This window comes from Lepus europaeus, chromosome 6, assembly GCF_033115175.1.
Source record: "Lepus europaeus isolate LE1 chromosome 6, mLepTim1.pri, whole genome shotgun sequence".
Classification (NCBI taxonomy): domain Eukaryota; kingdom Metazoa; phylum Chordata; class Mammalia; order Lagomorpha; family Leporidae; genus Lepus; species Lepus europaeus.
The window spans coordinates 15,283,973-15,301,758 of NC_084832.1; the positions used below are offsets into that span (position 1 = coordinate 15,283,973).

A 17,786-nucleotide genomic window follows, 5' to 3' on the forward strand; every position below is an offset into this window, starting at 1 on the left:
AGTCAGCAAGTGGTATAGTCAATGCATTAATATGTAACAGAAATACGTAGCAGAGCTATTGGAGAAAAGGAGAAAGTGATATCATGTCTTCAGTAGATGTGATTATATCCCAAGAAAATTCAAGAGAATTAAATTTAATTCTCACAAGGAGAAAGAGAATTCAGTTAAACTGTCAGAAATGAGATAACTAAATAAAGTTGAATGGGACCAATAGTTTTGTTTCCTAGCAATAATCATGTAGACAAATAGAAAAATAACAACTTAAAATGCATTGGACCAGCATAAACATTAACAAACTTTACCTAGAAATATAAAGTTGTATTTGAATAAAATTAATATTTGTAAACAAGCATGCTTCTCATTTAAAAAGTGTTAGTTTTTATCAAAATTAATCTGTAGATTCAATACATTAATAAAATATCAAAAGGAATTTTTTATTGTTGTGGAAGGTTGTTATGAGTATGAGGAAGAACTTAGTGATTTTGGCATTTCTCTTGAAGAAATAGGTGTGTACAGAACATAAATTTCTGAAAAAGAATCATAAAATATAGTACTGGCTTTAGTACATGTAGAACAGATACTATTAATCTGAAACAAAACAGCAGTTTGACACACTAAAGTAACAGACAAATAAATCAATGGAATTTATTCAGAAATTCCCTTAAGATATCTCAAAATACACAAGAACTTAGAATAGAAGATAATACATACTACATAAGGAGAAAGGATACCTTATTCAACAATTATTATTTGAGAAATTGGAAAAACTAGATAATAACTCAATTTGTAGACTCAACTTGCACTATTCACCATTTATTTGACATGAAAAATAATCTACAGAAGGATGAAAAAATCAGTGAATCTTTCATTGCTATGTATGGGCACGGAAGTCCTAAGAATTGAAAACAATGCAAGCAAAGGACAAGAAGATCTTTAAAGGCTTCAATACACGTTAACTACAAACTTCTGATTTTTATACATGTCAACTTGAGCACAAGTAGCTGTCTGATTTTCCACACAAAAGCTCTAGTGAAAGAAAATTTTAAGCAGGGTTAAAAATAAAATATTTCTTTCATGTTTCTTGATGTCTCCACACTTCTGGCTATACTAAAAACTCCTAACTGCCACCCATGCAGATCAGAGTGGAGTTCCTGGCTCCTGGCTTCAGCATGGCCCAGACTTGGCTGTTGTGGCCACTTGAAGAGTGAACCTGTGGATGGAAAAGTGATCTCTCTCTCTCTCTCTCTTTCTATATATATATATATATATGTGTGTGTGTGTGTGTGTGTATTTCAAATAAATGAATAAATTTTAAAAAAAGAAAATCCAAGTGATATCTATGCCCTAGAAAAAGCCACTGAAAAACTCTGGGAGCCTGAAAACATCATAATTATTAAATCATGAAGACAAAGGGTGATTCCTAAAATCACTGAGCCCCTTTGCCCCAAAAAGAATTGATTGGCTTCCAATTTTCTGTTTTGCATCATAAAACACTAGAAATCAATAGAAAAATTTGTATAGAATCTTGAGGGAGAAACTTGATACTCCAAAAAATGTATTCACTCATTCTACATTACCTACATGAAAATGAAAAGTATTCTCAGATATGCAAATAAAAAATATAGCAGTTCCCAGGCATCTCACTTTGAGGGATATATCCTAAAGGAAAAATTCAGGAATGGAATTAAATATTCATGTGTCAGGATACTAATCATAGCATAATTATGAAAATAAACCATTAGAGCCAATGTAAATATTAAGCAACAAGAAACACTAGAATAAATTTTGCTATTTTCATGTTATTGAGCATGAAGCAGCACTTTAAAAAAACGTTTTCTATCAATGTAGAATGTCTGATCCAAATGTTCACCATATGATAGTCAATATTATATTTTTTTCTTGAGGAAGTGACTATTTTATTATCAGAAAGTAAACTCAGTCAATCAATCAAACAAACAAAAACCCACCAAGACAAAAATTCCACAAATGCCCTGTGGGTTTGTATGCCAGGAAACATGGAATTTCCTCCTTTGAAGTGGAATAGGACAAATGTTTCTACATTTTAGGGACAATTGTTTATAAAATATGAATACACTTTCCAGACTGAACATCCTCAAATTCAAGAAGACAGAAAAATAGGGAAATTACATTATGTTATTCAGTCTAGACACACTTTTATTGTGAGCCATGCCCATTTAGATGATTCAATGGGTATATTATATATCACAGTCCGTTGTCCAAATTGTGTAGCAGAAATTATAAGTATCATTAAAAAATCAGTCACAAGGTAAAATACAGTTTAATACTTAAATGACTCGATGTTAATTTGAGTTATTCCAACTCACAGTGAGAGGGCTGTGGTGGGGGGAGCTGGCCAACTCTTAAGAAAAAGGATTAAATAAAAGAACAAATAGAGTGACAATGGCTTGCAAATTGTAGCTTTCTAATAATAGTTAAATTTGCATAACACTTTTCATAGACTTGGCATGAAAATGTTAAATTATAACTGCTTATTATTGCTTCTAATAATAAAACATAACTAATATAATATTAACCACTAAGGTGCCATATGTGACTGTTTGAACATTATACTTAGGATTCTGCTTCGCATCCTCTTTGCCTCCTTTGATTTTACAGGATTTTTTAAGAAAAGGGGGCTTCTTAGGAAAAAAAAACAAACTTATTCTGGCTTTGTTACTGTGAACAGCAATAATGAACACCATGTTTCTTTCTTACTGTGTTTTAAGTGATTGGAGATAACTGTGCTGTGGCTTGATCCCTTTGGGGACCCACAGCAAGTAGGTTTTGCATGGTTGGCTAGGGTTTGGGATGAAACATGAGCTTGTGGCAATGGGCACCTGTGATCATTATCTTACGCTTTAACCAACTAAGCTATTCAACCATGTACAAGAGCCTCTACCATGACTATGAAATATTATGAAAAGTAAATTGTTGTGCAAAGAATAAATAATTACATGTTAACTCCAGGAGTAATAAATATGAGAAGGAATATTTGCAATATTATTTCCAGTGCAGCATTAAAAGCACCAAACCAGAATGAGGTTGTTTGCTGGAAATTTAAATTTAGGATATGTGATGAAGGATTTGCCATTTGTGCTTTGATTCAGAATACATGTTTTTTAGATTTGGGCAAACCTATATTTTGGGGGTAGAATTCAAGGATAACGAATCAACTGGCCTGCAGATTTAGATACTACCTCCTGAAGAATCTGTTTGAAATAAAAATGATACCATTTGTTGTGGGCTGAGTTGGACTTGTCTTCCCCAAACTCACGCAGACATTTAAACTTTCATGTTTTAATGTTAATGATTGATGGATTAAGGATGAAGACCTGACTATGGCTCCGTAGGTGTGTGCGGTGGAAGGTATCTCAGTTCCTGGGGGCATGCCCTTGGAGGGTGGTCAGAGAGTTGGTCTTTGTGAGTTCAATGTCTGCCTTGCTTTTCCCTCTGCTTCCTAGCTTACCATGTGATCATTCCTTCACACCCACCATAAGCAGCCTCCACAGGTGCCCCACATGGGGCCAACCATGGGGCTGACTGATCCTAGACTTCAACCTCTAAATGTAAATTGAAATAATCCTTCTCTTTCCCAAGAAGTTGTTCTTGGATATTTTAGTCAAAGTAACGAAAAGCAGACTAATACATCATTAAACCAAAATGTGATTTAAAATATGGAATAAGTGAGATTGTTAATCAACAGGTAATTTTTAGCTGCTTAATAAATGAAATGAATAAAATATCCACATGTGAAACAGTTTTAATATAAGCAACATGACTGCCTTAACAGCCATGACATTTTATACTGCATATTGTTGTGCTCAGGTTCTATCATGAACTTTAATCAATACACAAGAGGAACAGGTATGGGAGAAATGAGGCCACCACTAAGAGCATGATGAAATACCAGAGGACTTCAAAAACACTGGTGGAAAATGGAATTAAAAGATAAGTTTATGTGGATATAAAGCAGTGCTTAACTGCATGCATATGCGGGGTCTTCAAAAAGTTCATGGAAATGTGTTTTATGAAAAACTATGAGTCAGGCATTTGGCATAGCAAGAATGTGGGAAGCCTGAATCCCATAGCAGAGTTGCTGTGTGCTGGGCAGCTCTGCTCTTGATTATAGTTCCTGCCTCGGTGAACTCTTTTGCAGGTAGCAGATGGTGATTCAAGTATGTGAGTCCCTGCCACCCATGCAGGTGACATGGATTGAGTCACTGGCTTCTATCTTCAGCCTTCCCCAGATCTGGCCATGGCAGGCATTTGGGAAATGAACCAGTGGATGGAAAATCTCTCTCTGTTTTCCTTCCACTCCTTCTGTCTCTCTGCCCTTCAGATGTAACCAATTAACTCAAAAACAATGCATGAATTTCAAACTTTTTGGAACCAACGTAAGCTTTTCTACTAATTCTCTTTTCTGTGAACTTTTTGAATACCCATATCTGGTAATATTGGAGTTAATACAGTGTCCAGTGCCAGACCTTAGTGCATCTCCCTTCTCCTTCGCAGCTTTTAAAGGGAATCAAAGGACAATTCAGAATTTTGAAGACCAGAGGGGCAGACCATTTTAAAGGGGGTGGAAGTCTGTTCTGTGCAGGCTTTTCTGCCGTTGACATAAAGCCAGGATTTAGTGCTTGTTCCTCTAGATAGTCTTGAAAATAAAGAAACCAATAAAGTAGATTGCCATTTTTAAATGAAACATCTTTTTAAAGGAACACCCTGGGCGATCTTGGAGCTCCCGTGTGTCTGAATTGAAAATTTTGATACAATTATTATCATTAATAGTATCAGCTGGCATTTACATATAATTTTATACAGTGACTAAAATGCTCCTAGCATGCATTATTTCATTAAGTTTCAAAGGTTGACAATAGGTTCTCAATGAGTTGGTCTCCAGACTGTCAGTCTACACAATAAGAAAGAATTCCAATTACTCACTTGATTATTTAGGCTACTCAACACTTTCTTCCCAAGATTACCAGTATCTGTCTCATTGTTGACCCTGTAAGTGATTGAGTTCATGATCACCCTATGCTATTTACAGGACAGCACTAAGTATATTAAGAAAATCTGCAGGCTGTGTGATAAAGCGGACTGTAACCAGCTCATAAAGCCGGTATCTGTGTCCTTCAGCAGGAAGGAAAGAGCCTGTGTGGCGGAGTCCGCCTTGTAGTGTGGCTCAGTACAATAGATCTATTTTTCTGTTCAGGGTCAAAAATTCAGCAAGAGAGATTAATGAAAATTGAGGGGGAGAGAGAGAGAGAGAGAACTCTCTCCTCCACCAACTTCACTACCCCTCCCACCAAAAGATAGAGATTGAGAATTTTAAAAACAGGAATGTGTTCACAGCAGTGAACTAAAAGCCGGCTCCCTCTGAATCAGAAGTTCAGTGTACTTACTATAAGAAATCTCAGGATGACATTCTATTTTCTTATGCACATTACTGATTGTTTTGTATACTTTAGTCTTTGTCCTTTAAAATTTTCTGCTTTAGGTTTTAGAAAATGTTTTTATTATTTTTTATATTTATTTACATAAGGTGAACAAATTTCATGTATTTCACATATACAGATTTAGGAACAGAGTGATACTTCCCAATAACTTTCTAACATAAAGAGTAGGCACCCACATTGTCTTTTTGAAATAAAAAGACAAAGTGGTTTGCAATAAGCATTTCAGGTTCAGTAGACTCTCACCACCACAGATATGTTTATATGGAGGGATTTCAAAAAGTTCAGGGAAGATGAAATAAAAAGATAAATTCGTTTGAGTATAATAATGTTGAAATCCATGCATCATTTTTTTTAACTTTGATTTAATAAATATAAATTTCCAAAGTCAGCTTTTGGATTACAGTGGCTTTTTCCCCCCATAACTTCTCTCCCACCAGCAACCATCCCATCTCCCGCTCCCTCTCCCATCCCATTCACATCAAGATTCATTTTCAATTATCTTTATATACAGAAGGTCAATTTAGTATATACTAAGTAAAGATTTCAATAGTTTGTACCCACATAGAAACACAAAGTGTAAAGTACTGTTTGAGTAGTATGTGTTTTCTATGAATTTTTTGAAGATCCTTTGTATGCATGGTTTTCACATTTTTTTATCCCTCAAAATAAACTTACCTTTTAATTCCATTTTTCATGAGCTTTTTAAAGTACCCTCATATGTGTGAGTGTGTGTGTGTTCTAAAAATAATAGTAGCCAACTTTTCTTGAAGGCTCTCAAAATGCTTAGGTTCTCAGATTCTTATTAGTCAATTCATAAAACGTCACTGCAAAAGTCCTGTTCAAAAGTTGGGGTGGGGCAGGCGTGTGGCACAGTGGTTAAGGTGCTGCTAAGGATGTCCACGTCCCATATCAAATTCCCCAGGGTTCTAGGTCCCATTCCCGGTTCTGGTTTCCAGGCAGCAAGTGATGGCTCAAATCCTTGGGTCCACACCACCTACATGGGAGACCCAAACTGAGTTTCTCACTCTTGGCTTTGGCCTGGCCAAACCTAACTATCAGGGGTATCTGGAAAGAGAACCAACAGGATGGGAGATCTCTCTCTCTCTCTCTCTCTCAGTCTCTCTCTCTCGTCATTCACATAAATCTATATAGATAAATAAAAGAAAATTTGGAACCAGTGGCATATGATTAAATTCTGAACTCTAGGCAGAACTGTCAGACATCTTTAGAGGCTAGTTCCAATTTAAGCTCCAGACTGAACAAACAGCCTGACCTTTCTAAGCCTTTTCTTCTTAGCTATAAAATGGGACAATACTGTATCTCTCTCAGGCAGTGGGGAACATTAAATTAGAAAAGAAATTTATTTGAAAGCGAATGTCAAGATGCCTAGAACACAGCAGGTACATTATCGGCACTACTTCCCTCCCTCTGTCCTACTCATTATCTGTTATTTAGCTTCACAATGAAGAAGGCTTGTGCTACTGTGTGGATGGGGCCCTGAATTTCAGATTTGTTTTAGTGGAAGGAAATAAGCATTTATTCACTTTCTTTCAAAAACTACAATGGTAATTATGCATGAAATTAAAATAGAATATTAAAATACCATTTCAAAAGGGCTCATTCCAATTTAACAGTACCTCCCACTGCCTTAATATCACATGCAGGAGAAATAAGAGTCATAAAATAATATTGTTTGTCAAAATTAATAAAAATAAAAATACATCTCACATAGTTACATTTGGTAAAATCAACTGAATTTTCTTACTTAGGGTCCAAATGAACTGAGATGTTAAATGACTTCCACTCTTGTAGAAAACACCTTCAAATGCTGGATTTTGGAGAAGCCCAGAAACTGTCACAGCATCATAGAAGTTGCTGTTATTTCCTAGGGGATGAGGATGACTCCTGTGAGAATCTTGTCACAATTATTTGGAAGAGCCCATGCCAAGGGCAGCAGATGACTGACGTCCATCTCTCCCTTCAACTGTTTCCCATCCAAGGCAGGCATCACTAATTGATCCCAACATGTGTGCTCTGTGAGCCTAGACTTGGCATCAGAAAACTCATAAGCAAGAGGCAGGCAGGCAGCCATCATCAGCTGATCAGAATCCTCTTGTGCATCGAAACCACTCCCCAACAGAGCTAAAGTTTACCTTTGAGCTATTTATGAAATAAAAGGTTAGAAGGGGCATGCTTGCTGAATAAATTAACAGTCAACGTAACTCCAATGGGAATATTTACCCTACTTATGAGACCAAACTTCTCAGGAGTTTCATTACCATTCATTAGCTATAAATACCTGTAATACTTCTTATAAATCATTCTTATCTCTTCATTAGTAAGAGCTTCTTAAGGGTCATTATTAGATAAAATACCCTTGGCCAGTTCAAATTACTGTACGCCATTATAATTAATAAAACTGTGCATCTTTATGAATAGTCTGTAATTCAGGCTTCTCAGTAATTAGATAGAAATGAAGTTTTAGGATATTTCAATTTCATTTTCTATATCTGTGCATAAATGTAAGCCTATCCCGGTGCAGACCTGGTGTATCCCTCACTCAAATAAGCCCCTGTTTTTCTGCACAGTGTAAAGATGTACCCAGGACTGATTTCTTCAAAACAAGTGCCATGAAACAAATGTCTGATTCTTTGGCCAGTGTGCACCAGCAGCAAAACAAACAGGCCATTATATGGGTGGCAAAGAATGAGATTACAAAGTCAATGAGGAACAAGGCACGTTATCAGTTGATCTACATTGTAAAACAAAGGCACAAAAGCTCCGTGAATACAGGAAAAAGTCAAGGTTGCATGGTTGTCAGTGAACTTGCGTGGTCTGGGGAATCATCCTGCCTATAAGTTGACCTGACCTGTCTCTCTCCGTCTCCGTGTTTTCCTTAGTGCATGACACGTTTTCCTTAGCTTCCCTGATCTTGATCTATTCTGCGGTATTATTGGGCACTGGCCTACTTTTCTCTCTGTGCCCTTCAATTTGTTGCTTTCAGAATTATAGCCTGAGTTTATTCAGGACAGCTACAGAAGTCATCGTGTTTAAAATACAAGAAAAATTAAGCTCATTGCAAGTATTTCACAAGTGGCTGTTTTTATTGATTTATTTCTTTTGAATGTAAGGTAAATTTCAAACAAATAAAATGTAAAGGAAGAATCGCCATGGAATTTTCTAAGCATTTGTGTAAGCTCAACGTGTAAATGAGCTTTTAAACCAAGAAGAATCTTGAAACCACCATTATTCAGTGTCAGGCGAGATGAATCGCTTTTTTATTATTTGTTATTTTTATTATTCATTGTTTTTAATTATTATTTGTTTTTGTCATTTTCAGCCAGAGGGTAAGGTAAAATGCTGTGCACCCTGAGACTGAGAACAGGGGTCCTTTTCCTTGCCTCTTTGGTGTCTGGACAGAAGACAACAGCAGAGGCGGGACAAGCACTGGGCCCATGAAGAAGTTTCCCTCTTTCCCTTTTCACTTGTTTCTTCTGATGAAAGAAAACAAAATAAGGTCCAGGCCAGAGAACAGAACTCTCAGTTACGCGGCCTGATCCACGCTGAGTAAAACAGCCTGCTTTCTCTGCAGCCACATTATGCGAATGGCTGGCCAGTCCGGCTCCTAATTCATGGGTTCTTCCCTTGAAGGGGGCTGGGGAGGGGACAGCAAAAAGAAAGAGAGGGAGAGAGAAAAGAAGAAAGACAGAAAGAACCCTAAAGGAAACTGTTCCATGCTCAATTGCTTATTAGTTTTCATTTGTGAATAAGACTTGATATGCTTCAGAAGCAACTAATTAGAAGGAGCATGCTAATTAGGAGACAGCTTGTGACACCCTTCGCGCCTTTCTTTGCTTGCAGTCCTTGCGTGCATCCTCCAAGGCTGAGTTCGGATGTCCCTTCTTGGAAAATGATCCCAACACTGTCTCCTATTCCCACTAACCCCACAGCTGCCCTGCTTGACCACTGTGCCTCTTCTATTTCTGTCCTCCTCTCCTTGAGGTTGAACACCAGCCAGCTGAGCCCAGCAGTCAGGCTAATGAGCCTTTGTAGCCCAGTTCCCAGAACGGCATTTGGCACATGCTGGCTACTCACTGTGCATTTGTTGACTGACTAAGTGAATGACCCAAGATCAGCCCATAAGAAAAATGTAAGGCCTTGAGTTTTCATCTTCCAGGGTGAGATAAACTGCATTAAAATTGATATATTCCTGGAGCACTGCCTTCTTTTTTTTTTTTTTTTTTTTTTTTTTTTTTTGACAGGCAAAGTGGACAGTGAGAGAGAGACAGAGAGAAAGGTCTTCCTTTTGCCGTTGGTTCACCCTCCAATGGCTGCCGCGGCCAGCGCACCGCGCTGATCCGAAGGCAGGAGCCAGGTGCTTCTCCTGGTCTCCCATGGGGTGCAGGGCCCAAGCACTTGGGCCATCCTCCACTGCACTCCCGGGCCACAGCAGAGAGCTGGCCTGGAAGAGGGGCAACCAGGACAGAATCCAGTGCCCTGACCAGGACTAGAACCCGGTGTGCCGGCGCCGCAAGGCGGAGGATTAGCCTAGTGAGCCGCGGCGCGGGCTGGAGCACTGCCTTTTGATCAGTCTTGTCTTCCACATCTACTGTCCACGCCTGCCACTGGCCACTACTGCAAGCAGTCCCTGGGGACAGAATAAGGGAGGAAGTGATGGGTTTGGTAACACTCTGAGCTCATGCCAAGGCTCTGGGGGTGGAAGCCGAGTCAGAGGGCAAGCTGGTGACTCCTCCATAGGAGCATCTCCACTCAGCTGGGGGGTGGGGGCACTGGCCCCAGCTCGGAGCCCTGCCTACTCTGCCTGCATCTTACCTTCCGTTAGCACCCCCGTCAGAGAATTGTGTCTTGCAAAGCCTAGCATTTACAGTAGTATGCCCACAGATTCCAGCTTGACTGTACTCCAGCTGTCAGTCATCAACATAAAGAAAAAAATAACAAGTCCTGCCTATTCCAAGACATTTTGATGACTATTAGATGCCTCCACTTCAGGGGCTCCAGAAACCCAGAAAATTCCCATGTCTAATTATGTTCACTGGAATGTATGTTCTTCTTCTAGTCCCTAATGTCTAGAAGGGTTTGAGAATGTCTCTGGGTATCCATGCTGTCCAGGACAAGTACCAGGTCCCAGGCTGTGCTCTGCAAAATCCAAAAGCAGAAAGTAGCAGCTGACAGGACTGCTGACACTCCCACTGTCGAGCTGAAGGGCCTGGATGCAAACCTCCTCACCCCCAAACCTCAGGCCAGTGGGCCTGACCCTCACCAAGCACCAACAAGGGGCCTGAAAAGAGGTGACCCTCTAGGCATGGGCTATGTCCCAGGTGATGATGCACACTGAAGAATGGGTGACCCTTCCATATAGAGATCAAGATACTTGCACCAGGGGCCAGCACTGTGGCTCAGTGGGTTAACACCCTGGCCTAAAGTGCCAGCATCCCATATGGACGCCGGTTCTAGTCCTGGCTGCTCCTCTTCCAATCCAGCTCTCTGCTGTGGCCTGGGATAGCAGTAGAAGATGGCCCAAATGGTTGGGCCCCTGCACCCACGTGGGAGACCCAGAAAAAGCTCCTGGCTCTTGGCTTTGGATCTGCGCAACTCTGGCCATTGTGGCCATCTGGGGAGTGAACCTACGCATGGAGGACCTCTCTCTCTCTGTCTCTATCTCTCTCTGTAACTCTGCCTGTCAAATAAATAAAATAAATCTTTAAAAAAAAAAAAAACAAGAAACTTGTACCAAGTGCTTGACCCTCATTTTGTCCTGGTCCTAGATCCTAATACCATAAAGCACAAGAAAGAACATAAAGAAAGGGCAGATTGTATAAGTGAAATTTCTGGAAGTCTAGGAGTGTGGATGGTTTTGCTAAATTCCTACACATGTCTTTTCACCTATATATGGGAGACACCTTCTCTGGGTTTTGAGAACACAGGCCCAACCTCTCCCTGTTGCTTTAGGAAGCATCGGAAATGTCTTTTAATCAAGTAAATTCCTTTCTGAGAACCCCATGTGTGCACACAATAAGAGCTCATTTCCTCCTATTGGCTTTTGTTTGAGTAGTTTCCTTTGCTATGGAATGTATTCCGCTCTTCATGGTTATCTAAACCCATGCGTCCTTCTAAGCTCTATATAAGACCCACTGCAATTAGAGTCTAGCCCATTGGCCTCAATCTGATGGCCTTTCCCTCCTTCCTATCTTAGATTAAGGCTTAATTACTTGGGGACTAAGCAAACAGGCTTAGCCCCAGGGTCCTCCATTGCCTTTTGCCATTAATTCCTGTGACTGTATGTACACGTGTGCATGGATGTGTGCATGCTTCACGTGTGTCATAATGCAGGAAGAGGCAGTCTTGGTTCTTCTCTCACACCGAAGAATATCCATGGGGACAAGGACAGTGAGCAAAGTGAGAAAATGAGAAACCTCCTGCCACACCAGTCAGGAGGGGGACTCCCAGGGAGGAGTTGCCAGAGAAACTTGTCAGTGCTGGTTCTTCTATAAACAATGTGGCTCTCTCTGTCCGCTTTCTGAAAACCAGATCCAGGTTCAACCAATCAAGGGAAGAGTGGAATGACAACTAATCAGGAGGCAGGGACAACAACCAATCGGGAGGCCAGAATAAAAGCCAATCAGAGGGCAGGAATAAGAACCAATCAGAGGGCTGAAAATATATGCTAGTGAGGTGTGCTACATGAACCAATCGGGGACTGATGTTGGAGTAGCCTGTTTTGCACAGAAGTGTGCTGTTCTCAACCAGGTCCATTTCACAGACCCAACAACATCTGAAGATGACATTGTATATGAGTCCCCCACCTCCTATCTCCCCCTTCCACAGGGATCCTGCTGTGTTTTTCTTTGCCATCCAGAGTCCCCTGGAATCTGGATCATTAGCTCCTCATTTGGTCACTGGCTACCAATCACCATTGTTTTGCTTTGTTTGTATAGCATTAAGGTATCAGGGTCACAGCTGGACTTTCCTTAATACCTTCTGGAGGCTGGGCTGGAGGCAACTTTTTGAAAATGATTCACAATCAATTTGAAGATTTAAAGACAGGCTTTGATTTGGAAAAATCTGCAAATCTTTCTCAAATGTAAGCTGTGACTGAGACTTGTAGATCCCAGGGTGACAATCGGTTCACTTCGCACTCCCTCCTATTTTTGAGTTTCCTTTTCTGTCCTTCTGTGCACTGATCAAATGCACTCCGTACAACACTTCTTTCCTGTTTGTGTGTGACCCAAATCTCATGACCCGGAGCTCGGGCAGACACCTAACTTGTGAAAGCATCTCAGCTGCTGATGTTTTCTCAGTGGGGGAAGAAAAAAGGACATGTGATACTGAGTCTCTCCACACGGGCAACTGGGTCAGCACAGCCAGGAAGGAAGGGCTGTCTGGTTCCAGGAAACACCTTGAAGCAATCCTTGTGGATCTGTTCCCCAGGCAACAAAGAGGCTGACCTTCCTTAGGGGCCAGAGGACAAGCATGGACTGGCAGATGTCTTGGGAGTATTTCTGGCCCCAGAGAAAATTCATTCACTCATTCATTGATTCATTCATTTCCCCAAAGTTTAAGTCAGGAGTTTGGTCCCAGGTGAACCAGTTGCCATCTGTCAGAGCAACCTCAAAACAGGCTGGGTGAGGGCAGAATCCCTTTCTTCTGAGCCAAAACAGCTCAAGGCCTGGCCTATCGTGGAGCTCATTCAAGTGCTCCATTTTCAAAAATGCACTACATGAAGGTTTCCAAATGTAGCACAGCCCCTCTGCCCTCCAACCACCACTGTGTTTCAGTCATCCAAGGAATACTATGGTGGGTCAGTGTCTTGCCATCCCCACCAAATGCAAACCTTCCCCAAAGCCTAGAATAAAATTCGCTTGTAGTATATAAAGCCTTCTTGCATTTTGCTAGAAGAACAATGAGGTCTTTTGTGAGTGACAGTAAGAGATTACGTGTTCTCAGAAATTGTCATGTTGATATCCCTGCTCTTTCTGGAATTGCACACAGGGTCTATAGTATTCACCAGGGGGAAGAGGGAGAGGCTCTTCTCCAATAGCTTGTTTCCTTTAGAGAAACATATCTTAAGTATCACATACTAGTTGTTTATTCTGTGGATATATGAAGATCTTTTTATTCAGAAGAAAAGTTGATCTTAAAAAAAGTGGATCTCATAGAAGCTGAGAGTAAAATAGTGGTTATCAGAGACTAGGGAGAGTGGTGGGGAGAGAGCACAGGGAAAGGGTGGTGAATGGGTGCTAAGTTACAATGAATCAGGAGAAATAAGTTCTGGGGTTCTACTGCACAATGGGGTGACTATAGGCAGTGATGATGTGCTGGACATTTCAAAGCAAGTGGGAAGAAAGGCTTTTGAATGTTTTCACCACAAAGCATCGATAAATGGCTTGAAGAGTCAGATGTGCTTATTCCAGTTTGAACACTGAACAATGTGTACATGTATGGAAACACCACATGGTACCCCATAGATGCGTACGATTTACATGTGTCATTCAAAGTAAAGAAAGTTCTTTAAATAGGTGACCTCACTTAATGTTAACCATCATGCAGAGAATACGGTGTTGTTATCACCATTTTAAAGGTGAGAAAACTGAGATTCAAATAGATTTTAAAATTTGCCTGAAATTTTTCAGTGAGTCTGTAGCAGAGCCAAAAGTTGAAGGGTCTTCTAAGCCCTATGCCAGGAGATCTGTGAACACTTGGTATCTAGATCACTGTGTTTTCTTATAATTAAGGGTAGATTCCAGGATCCCTCTCACTTCCTAAGTCAGAATCTAAGGCCTAGAAATCTGTCTTTTTAACAAGCTGCCCAAGAGTCTGTACAGCTAACCAATTAACTATTGGAGTAAGAAGTTTTGAAACACAGCATAACTTCTTTCTCCTCCTGGGGATGGAGCAGGGTAGAGAAGTGAATATAATACAGGTCTATGACCTTGTCCCAGTGGCTGCAAATCTCCTTCTGGCTTTGGCTATGGGTATGCTTGTCTCTTATTTAGTTTTCAAGTAGGCCTCAAGGGTGGAGAAATAGGTCAGTCCATTTGATGAGAAGTGCTGTATATTTTGTGCAGTTGAACGTAACCAGAAATATCTATTCAATAGCAATTAAGCAACTAAAGCCTATTTTAAGTTAGGATTCTCCAGATAACACCAAGTTCATGCATTTCACCCTTTAGTCTCTCTCTGCTCATTGCCTTCATCAGTTAAACTTCCTCTCTTGAGTTTAAATAAATAAAACATCCCTGGTTGAAGGGGCTGGGGGTTAGCTGGCCTCCTTTAGTACTAAAGCACAACTTTGTAGAAATATGTACACTCCCAGTGGGAAAATTGCATTTTCTTTTCATAATAATAGAAAATTCTAGGCTCATGAGGGTGGATGCTGACTATGGATTTCTGTGAGTATGACTCATAGCTAATAATCATGTCTGCCTATATCAATAATAAAAGAACACTCCAGTCATTCAATCATGTTGCACAAACATTTATTGAGTATCTACTACTTGCCAGACACTGACTCAAGTTTAAGATGCATGGGGACTACTACACTAAGGAGACATTTAAAATATTCCATATGCGACATCTATATTGGCAGATTTTGCTACTTAAAAGGAGGGTGCTAGGCTCATGAATTATCCTTTGCTGCAACCCAGTGAGAAGAAGGAAAAAAGCGAAGAAGAATAATGAAATAACAAAAGTACAACAAATAACATTTGCATGGCACTTTGGAAAGCAGCAGCAGTTGCTGCCTCTTAGTTAAGCCTATCATGGCACAAAGCTCGTCCACAATTAGTCACGAAGATCGATGCAGCACACTGGCCTCTCCCCACTGCCATTATTTTGAACAGAGCTGAATTCATGTCAAGGCCAAGGCCTCTGGAAGCCTCCCTGGAGAAGCCTTTCGACCTCAACTCACTACCTTCCTTTCAATTGATCTCATGTCTTTCACCTTTCCTGGTACAGCAGAATCAAACGTATTCCTACACATTTCCCAAAATCGTTTCTTCCCAGCAGCCTTCAGGGGCTCAAAGCTGCACCAGATGCCATCTGCCACCCCAGCACACCTTCCCCTCAAAGCTGAACAAGATGACCTGAAGCCTGCTTCCTGTCTGCTTACGGAAGCAGAGCAAAAGCCATCTCTCCTTTGATCGCCCTAACGTTGAACGCTTCCCTTCTAAGCGTTTCCACTTTCCACCCTCCCTGTATCTTGCAGTTCAGCTTCCCACTCACTGCTCATCCAAAAGCATTCTTCCGAAAATCAAGGGTGCCATCTTAACGCTGGCACATCACGGTACCAGGCCCAGTCCTCAGCTTTACTGGACTTTCTATGGGATCTGGCATTACTTTCCATGACCACCAGTTTTAAAAGACTAATCTAGGACATGACCCCTCCTCACAGATCCAAAGGCACTGAAAGAAGCCATGAGGCCCAAACTCCTTTTGCAAAGTGCACTCTAAAATCAACTGGATTTCTATGTGCCATGCCAATGAATGCTCCCTTAGGAAATCCCTTTACATAAATACCCCCAAGGCCATGTCATCAACCATTCTTCTAGATTATTCTTGCTGCCTTAGCTACCTCAACTCTTCTTATGATTTCAACATCAGTCCTCTATAAAGGAAATCCCAAATATGCACCAGCTCAGCCTTCTACAGAAGCCCAGATTGCAGCTCAGAGAGGACATTCCAGCTTCGCTTTGCTCTCCTAATGTCCGGTACCACCCTTGGGCTCTTACCCACCCTCCTGCATGTTTCTCTCATTGGCTTTCCTGACGTTTCTGTCACCTAAGCGTATGTCTCCAGGTCACCTTGACTTCCTTTCTCTCTCTCTTGGCCTGAACAAACAAACCCTACCCAAGCACTTAGGGCAGTCACTCCATGCATCAGCACCCCTCAAGCCTCATTCTCACAGCCGCTGTTCCAGCTCATGCCTTCATCACGCACCTAAGGTCTGTAATTCTCAGATGTCAACTCTTCACAGAATTACTTCCTTAAGCAATGTCTTCCCCTGCTCCTCACATGCTCATAAACATGTGATGGCTCTCTGCTGCGTGCTGAAAGAAGTTGGGAAGCCATCGCGTTGTAATCAAGGCCATGCACAGGGGAGTTCATGCTGAATGCTCCCTAGACTGCACCTATTCTCCATGGAAACTTGCACAGAAACCTGCATGATGCTTCTCAAGTGCACACATTACCATCTAGCACATCCTTCAAGGCCTCATCAAATATTGCCTCTTGCAGGAAGCCTTCTCTGTTTTTTTTTTTAATTTTATTTATTTATTTATTTATTTATTTATTTGACAGGCAGAGTGGACAGTGAGAGAGAGAGACAGAGAGAAAGGTCTTCCTTTGCCGTTGGTTCACCCTCTAATGGCCGCCGCGGTAGCGCGCTGCGGCCGGCGCACCGCGCTGTTCCGATGGCAGGAGCCAGGTGCTTCTCCTGGTCTCCCATGGGGCGCAGGGCCCAAGCACTTGGGCCATCCTCCACTGCACTCCCGGGCCACAGCAGAGAGCTGGCCTGGAAGAGGGGCAACCGGGACAGGATCTGGAGCCCCGACCGGGACTAGAACCCGGTGTGCCGGCGCCGCAAGGCGGAGGATTAGCCTGTTGAGCCACGGCGCCGGCCAGCCTTCTCTGTTTTACCCCAACAGCAGTAATCTACTCACAGGGCACCTATGCCCTCCTAGTGGCATGCATCACCATCATTGTGCTGAGTTATGTACACATTGTACCTGTCACACCAGAGTATCAATTCCACAAGGATAGGGGCCGGGGTTGTGGTGCAGTGGGTAAAGCCACTGCCTGCAACACTGGCATCCCATATCGGTGCTGGTTCATGTCCCAGCTGCTCCACTTCTAATACAACTTCCTACTAATGGCCTGGGAAAAGCAACAGAAGATATTTGGGCCACTATTACCCATATTTAACACCTGGATGAAGCTCCTGGCTCTTGGCTTCAGCCTGGCCCAGCACTGGCTGTTGCAGCCATCTGGGGAATGAACCAGTAGATGCAAGACCTATCTCTGTGTCTGCCTCTCTCTCTCTCTCTCTCTCTCTAACTCTGACTTTTAAATAAGTAAATAAATATATTTTTTAAAATTCCACAGGATGAAGGAAACAGGGGAGATTGAGAAATACTTTTCTCTTCTTCCTACACCTTTCATACATTCTTTTCTCCTGCAATTTTTTTTTCTGTAGTCAAGAAATCCTTTATTAAGCAGAACAAAAAAAAAAAATTTCCCTGGAAGAGCAGGTCAAGATTAAACTGACATGTTTTCAGCCCCTTTCCACCAATA

At 41.4% G+C, this 17,786-nt stretch overlaps 1 protein-coding gene across 9 annotated transcripts in view; it reads right to left on the bottom strand.

Moving 5' to 3' along the window:
• The window catches only part of MBNL2 (muscleblind like splicing regulator 2), a 170,177-nt gene that overhangs the window by 137,610 nt on the left and 14,781 nt on the right, over nucleotides 1-17,786 (bottom strand). For 2 of the 9 annotated variants that reach the window (XM_062194010.1, XM_062194009.1), the window contains exon 2: nucleotides 7,243-7,362. The exons of the other annotated variants lie outside the window; for them this stretch is intronic. The gene's annotated coding sequence lies outside the window, so the exon portion shown is untranslated. The remainder of the gene's footprint in view (nucleotides 1-7,242; nucleotides 7,363-17,786) is intronic. 9 annotated transcript variants of the gene reach the window in all.